Here is a 6141-nt window from a genome sequence, read left to right as displayed (position 1 = left end):
CAGAAGAGGTAAGGATACATTAACACAGAAACACAGAGAAACGCTGGAGGAACTCGGTTGGTCTCGCAGCGCTCAGAAGAGGTAAGGATACATTAACACAGAAACACAGAGAAACGCTGGAGGAACTCGGTTGGTCTCGGAGCACTCAGAAGAGGTAAGGATACATTAATGATGTTTTAAGTCTGAGCTCTTCTTCAAACTTTGAGAAAAATCACTCAGATGCAAGCAGGAGATGACTTGGACACCTTGGTGGGCACAAACAAGTGAGCCGAAGGGCCTGCTCATGAGCTGCAGTCTCAATCAGGGGTGGGCAAACTGTGGCCTCATGAGCCACATATGGGTCTTTGACACATAATGTGCGCTTCATGGGAATATGTTGGCAGAGAGTGGAATTGGAACCCTAACCCAAATGTGCTCTCAATAGTAGATTACATTGGATTAGGTTCAACTTTATTGTCAGTGCCCAAGTAAAATACAAAGCCAGTGAAATATCATGAGCGTCTAACCAGAAGTTAAAAACAAGTGCTGTCTACAAATAACTACGTGCAAATAAACACAAGTGCATTCACCAAGCAGAGGGAGATCACGGAATTCAGTGGACCCTGTGGCTAAAGTGAAAATACCCCATGGTGGCGAGACTCAGCAGGCCAAACAGCGTCCTTTATGTAGCAAAGGCCGGGATACAGAACTGACATTTCAGGCTTGACTTTGATGAAGGGCACAAGTCCGAAATGTCAGTTCTGTATCCCTGCCTTTGCTACATAAAGGACGCTGTTTGGCCAGCTGAGTCTCGCCAGCTTGGTGTGTTTTTGTGTTTAGCAAGCAAACAATTCTATAAATTCTGGCAGTACAATGTGAATGCAGCGCCAGGATTTAAGGTTTAGTAGTGGTCACAGCCTCAGGGAAAAAAAGCTTCTCTCTATTGGTTCGAGAGTGAAGGCTCCTGTTGGAATGAGAGTAAAAAGTCCATAGTCTGGGTGAGATGCTTCCTCGGATGATGTTCCTTTCCCCTGCCCAGACAGTATTCTCAATGGCGGGTAATTGAATGCCAATAATCCGCTGGGTACTTTTGACCACCCTCTCAAGTGCATTACGGTCCAATACGAGATATTTGCTACACCACACTGAGGTCCATGAGTAAGTATGCTCTCACCTGTAAAAAAACCATCAATGAAGTTTCTTCATGCTCCACAGGAAATAAAGGCACTTTTTGATCAGGATGGAGGAGTTTAGGGACCGGTGAGATCATCAAAAATGTGGACACCAAGGAATTTGAAGCTTGCTACACGTCCCATCACAACTCCGTTGATGTAAATAGGGGCATGAGTAAAGGTAAACGACCCATTATTGTCATGTAATACTGCATTTAGAATGTAATTTACATGAAATTCATTAACTTTGTCCACCTTAAGGCAGACAGAGAGCTGCCACTTTGTCCAGCGCCCCTCACATGGGTGTGGCATCCAGCACGCCTGAAGTCCACAATGATCTCCTTGGTCTTCTGAGTGTTATGTGCCAAGTTGTTGTCAGCACATCATGTGGCCAGGTGCTGGACCTCGTCCCTGTAGGCCGGTTCATCATCCTCTATTGGCATACAATTGAAAATATTTGGTTGGTATACCGTATTTACACATGTAATAGTCGATACTACGTAAAAGTTGATCCCCTCATTTTTATCCCCTAACCCTAGCCACGGCTACCCACCCATCTACGCTCCTGATGCTCCAAATGTGGAGTCTCGCCTTGGCCTCAGCTGCCTGCACATCTGAGCTCCTGATGCCCCAACCACAGATTCTCGCCTGGGCCTTGGTTGCTTTCACATCCGAGCTCCTGAAGCCACAACTGCGGACTCTCGCCTGGGCTCCAGCTGTCTGTACATTTGAGCTCCTGACGCCACAACAGTGGACTCGCGCCTGGGCCCCAGGTGTCTGTACATTTGAGCTCCTGACACCACAACAGCGGACTCTCGCCTGGGCCCCAGCTGCCTGCACTTCCAAGCTCCTGATGCCCCAACCTCAGACTCTCACCTGGGCCCCAGCTGTCTGTACATTTGAGCTCCTGACACCACAACAGCGGACTCTCGCCTGGGCCCCAGCTGCCTGCCCATCCGAGCTCCTGATGCCCCAACCGTGGACTCGCGCCTGGGCCCCGGCTGCCTGCACTTCCAAGCTCCTGATGCCCCAACCTCAGACTCTCACCTGGGCCCCAGCTGCCTGCACATCCGAGCTCCTGATGCCCTAACTGATGTTTGTGCACTTTTTGATTATTGAAACTAATACAAATTAGCAGTTTAGAAACTGTTTACATCAATAAATATTATTATGTAAATGTATTTCTTCATATTTAAACACATTTAGAACCAAATGTGCATGTCAGATTGAAAATGTGGATGTAATATTTTTTCATGTCTTACAGCTCTCAAACATCTGAGGTTCATCGTCTATGGCTCTTACGTTCAGCCACCCCTGAGCTATGGTCTGTTACGATGGTTGAACCCTTGAAGAAAATACAGCCCTTTGTTCCAAATTTTGACAAATTTGGGATTTTTAATTATTTTTCCTCATGCGAATAAAATTTCATTTTTCATTGCTTTGGGACATTTTGTACGCTGGCTGACAGAGTCCATCTATCAGGAGAAAGTACCTGCTCCCTCCCCCAATCAACCATACATTTGAACACCATAATCCAACCTTGAACTATCATTTTCTCTGAATCTGCATGGGCACGATGATCACCTGGCATTCGTCGGTGACATTTGGCATTCTGTATTTTTAAAAGTCAGCTTTAATCTACATTTGATCGTGCCAAAATGTCAACCTTATCTGGTTTAACTCCAATATCAACAGCCAACGTCAGTTTTTTGAGTTTGTTTCAACTCTACTTTCATAGCTAATCAAAATCTTCACATGGTCATAGATTCAGAGTCACTCAGGGAGGAAGCAGACCCTCCAGCCCAGTCCTCCGATGCCCAACCACACTAGGCCTACCTGTCTGTGTTTGGCCTAGATCCCTCTAAAACAGTGGTTTCCAAACTGCCCTCCTAAATTGTAAGTAATCCCTGTCCCATCGGTGCTCTGTAAGGGATTACTTAAGGTGGGATGTGAGTGGGAAGGGAAGGTTGAGAATCACTGCTCGAGACCCAATTGTTACCAAAATATTTTGCTTGAGAAAAATGGTCATTAACCCATTTCTTTTGGAGTTCTGAAACCATGCACATAACGAGTCAACGCAGGACGATAAAAACAGTGGTTTTCACACTTTTTCTTTCCACCCACATCCCACCTTAAGCAATCCCTTAAGCACCAATGACAAAGGGATTACTTAAAGTGGGATGTGAGTGGAAAGAAAAAGGTTGAGAACCACTGACCTATGGCATAGGGATTGCTTAAAGTGGAATGTGAGGTTAGGGGGCTATTTGAAAACCACTGATCTAAACCCATCCTGACTATTTATCTGTAGAAAATGTTGCAAAAGTATCTACCTCTGGCAGCCCGTTTCATACACCCACAACCCTCTGTTACCCCTCAGGTTCCTGTTAAATCTCTCCCCACCCCCCCCCCCCCCCCACCCCTCCACCATAAAACTATGCCCTCTGGTTACCAATTCCCCTACTCTGGGCAAATGTCTCTGTGCGTTGACTTGGTCTATTCCTGTCCTGATTTTGTACCCCTCTCTGAGATCACTCCTCATCCTCCTGCACTCCAAGAAATAAAGCCCTAACCTGTTCAACCTCTCCACATAGCTCAGACCCCGGAGTCCTGACAACATCCCCGTAAATCTTCTCTGCACCCTCTCCAGCTGGACAAAGTCTTTCCGGCAGTGTGGTGACCAAAAGAGAACATGATCCTCCAAATGGGGCCTCACCATCGTCTAAACAACAGCAACATGACCTCCTAACTTCTAGACCTAGTGGTCTGACTGATGAAGGCCAATGTACCAAAAGCCTTTTTTGCACACCCTATCATGCAACTTTCAAGGTGTTCCCAGATCCCTCAATGCTGTACCCATGTTAGACCTCATGAAATACAACACTTTACATTTCTCCGTATTAAATACCCATCTGCTCGACAGATCCAGATTCTGCTGCCAACTTTGGCCACCATCTTCACGCTCTACAATACCAAACACTTAAGTATTATCCACAAACCTGTGTTTCATGCACTGTACGTTTTCATCAAAGCCAGTGGTTTTCAAACCGTCCCCCTAAACTCACATCCCACCTTAAATAATCCTTATGACATCAGTGCTCTGTGATTAGCAAGGGATTGCTTAAGGTGGGATGTGAGTGGGAAGGAAAGGTTGAGAATTACTGCTGTAGACCCAATTGTTACTGAAATATTTGGCTTGAGAAAAATTGTCATTGGCCCATTTCCTTTGGAGTTCTGAAACCATGCACATGACAAGTCAATTAGGGACGATTAAACAGGAGTTTTTAGACTTTTTCTTTCCACCCACATTCCACCTTAAGCAATCCCTTACTAATCACAGAGCACTGATGGCATAGGGATTGCTTAAAGTGGGATGTGAGTTTAGGGGGCTGTTTGAAAACCATTGATCTAAACCAATAATTTAAATGATTAATCCCCAGGGCCTGACAAGATATTACTTCAGACCGTGAGGGACGCTGGTGTAGAAATTGCAGGGGCTCTGGCAGAAATATTTAAAATGTCTTTAGCCTCAGATGTAGTGCCAGAGGATTGGAGGGTAGCTCATGTTGTTCTGCTGTTTAAATAAGGCTCAAAAGTAACTCTTGATGTATAGGCCAGTGAGCCTTACGTTTGTAGTAGGTAAATTATTGGAAGGTGTTCTAAGAGATCAGATATATAATTATTTGAATAGCCAGGGTCTTATTTCGGATATTCCACGTGGCTTTGTGCGTGGTAGGTTGTGTGTAACCAATCTTATCAGGATTTTTGAGGAGGTTACCAGGAAAGTTGACAAAGGAAAGGCTGTGGATGTTGTCTACATAGACTTTAGGAAGGCCTTTGACAAGGTCCCACATGGGAGGTTAATCAGGAAGGTTCAGAGACTAGGAATTCATGGTGCAATAGTGATTTGGATTCAACAATGGCTGGACGGGAAAAGTCAGAGAGTCATGGTGGTTGATGCTTCTCAGACTGGAGGCCTGTGACTAGTGGTACCTCAGGGATTGGTGCTCGGACCATTGTTGTTTGTCATCTATATCAATGATCTGGATGATAATGTGGTAAATTGGATCAGCAAGTTTGCAGATGACACTAAGATTGGAAGCGTTGTGGATGGTGAAGAAGGTTTTCAAAGCTTGCAGAAGGATGTGGACCAGCTGGAAAAATGGGAGATGGAATTTAATGCAAACAAGTATGAGATGATGCATTTTGGAAGGACAAACCAAGAAAGGACGTACACGGTGAATGGTCAGGCACTGAGGAATGCGGTAGTACAGATGCATAATTCCCTGAAAGTAGCGTCACAAGTGGATAGGGTTGTAAAGAGAGCTTTTGGCATATTGGCCTTCATAAATCAAAGTATTGAGTACAGGAGTTGGGATGTTATGGTAAAGTTGTATAAGACATTGGTGAGGCTAAATTTGGAGTATTGTGTGCAGTTTTGGTCACCAAACTACAGGAAAGATATCAATAAGATAGAAAGAGGGCAGAGAAGATTTACTAGGATGTTGACCGGACTTCAGGAAGTGAGTTACAGGGAAAGGTTAAACAGGTTAGGACTTTATTCCCTGGAATGTAGAAGAATGAGGGGAGATTTGATCGAGGTATTTAAAATGATGAGGGGGGGGGGTAGACAGAGTAAATGTAGATTGGCTTTTTCCACTGAGAATGGGTGAGATACAAACCAGAGGAAGTGGGTTAAGGGTGAAAGGGGAAATGTTTAGGGGGAACATGAGGGGGAAATTTATTCACACAGAGAGTGATGGGGGCATGGAACGAGCTGCCAGCTGAAGTGGTGAATGCGGGTTCAATTTTAACATTTAGGAAGAATTTGGACAGGATGGGACAGGAGGGGTATAGAGGTGCTATGGACTGGGTGTAGATCAGTGGGATTAGGCAAAAAAAAATGGTTTGGCACAGATTAGAGGGGCTGAAGTTTCTGTGCTGTAATGTTCTATAGTTCTGTGGTTCAATGGACCACCACAATACCCTATGG

At 45.0% G+C, this 6141-nt stretch overlaps 1 long non-coding RNA gene across 1 annotated transcript; it reads left to right on the top strand.

Annotated features, from left to right (window-relative positions):
* Positions 1–956: 956 nt before the first annotated feature.
* Positions 957–2561, top strand: LOC138762837 (uncharacterized). Its single transcript, XR_011357194.1, has 3 exons — positions 957–1037; positions 1195–1332; positions 2416–2561. It is a non-coding gene; the product is annotated as an uncharacterized lncRNA (long non-coding RNA).
* Positions 2562–6141: the final 3580 nt, after the last annotated feature.

Source organism: Narcine bancroftii, chromosome 5 (genome assembly GCF_036971445.1).
Source record: "Narcine bancroftii isolate sNarBan1 chromosome 5, sNarBan1.hap1, whole genome shotgun sequence".
Taxonomy (NCBI): domain Eukaryota; kingdom Metazoa; phylum Chordata; class Chondrichthyes; order Torpediniformes; family Narcinidae; genus Narcine; species Narcine bancroftii.
This window is presented reverse-complemented; position numbering and strand designations above follow the sequence as displayed.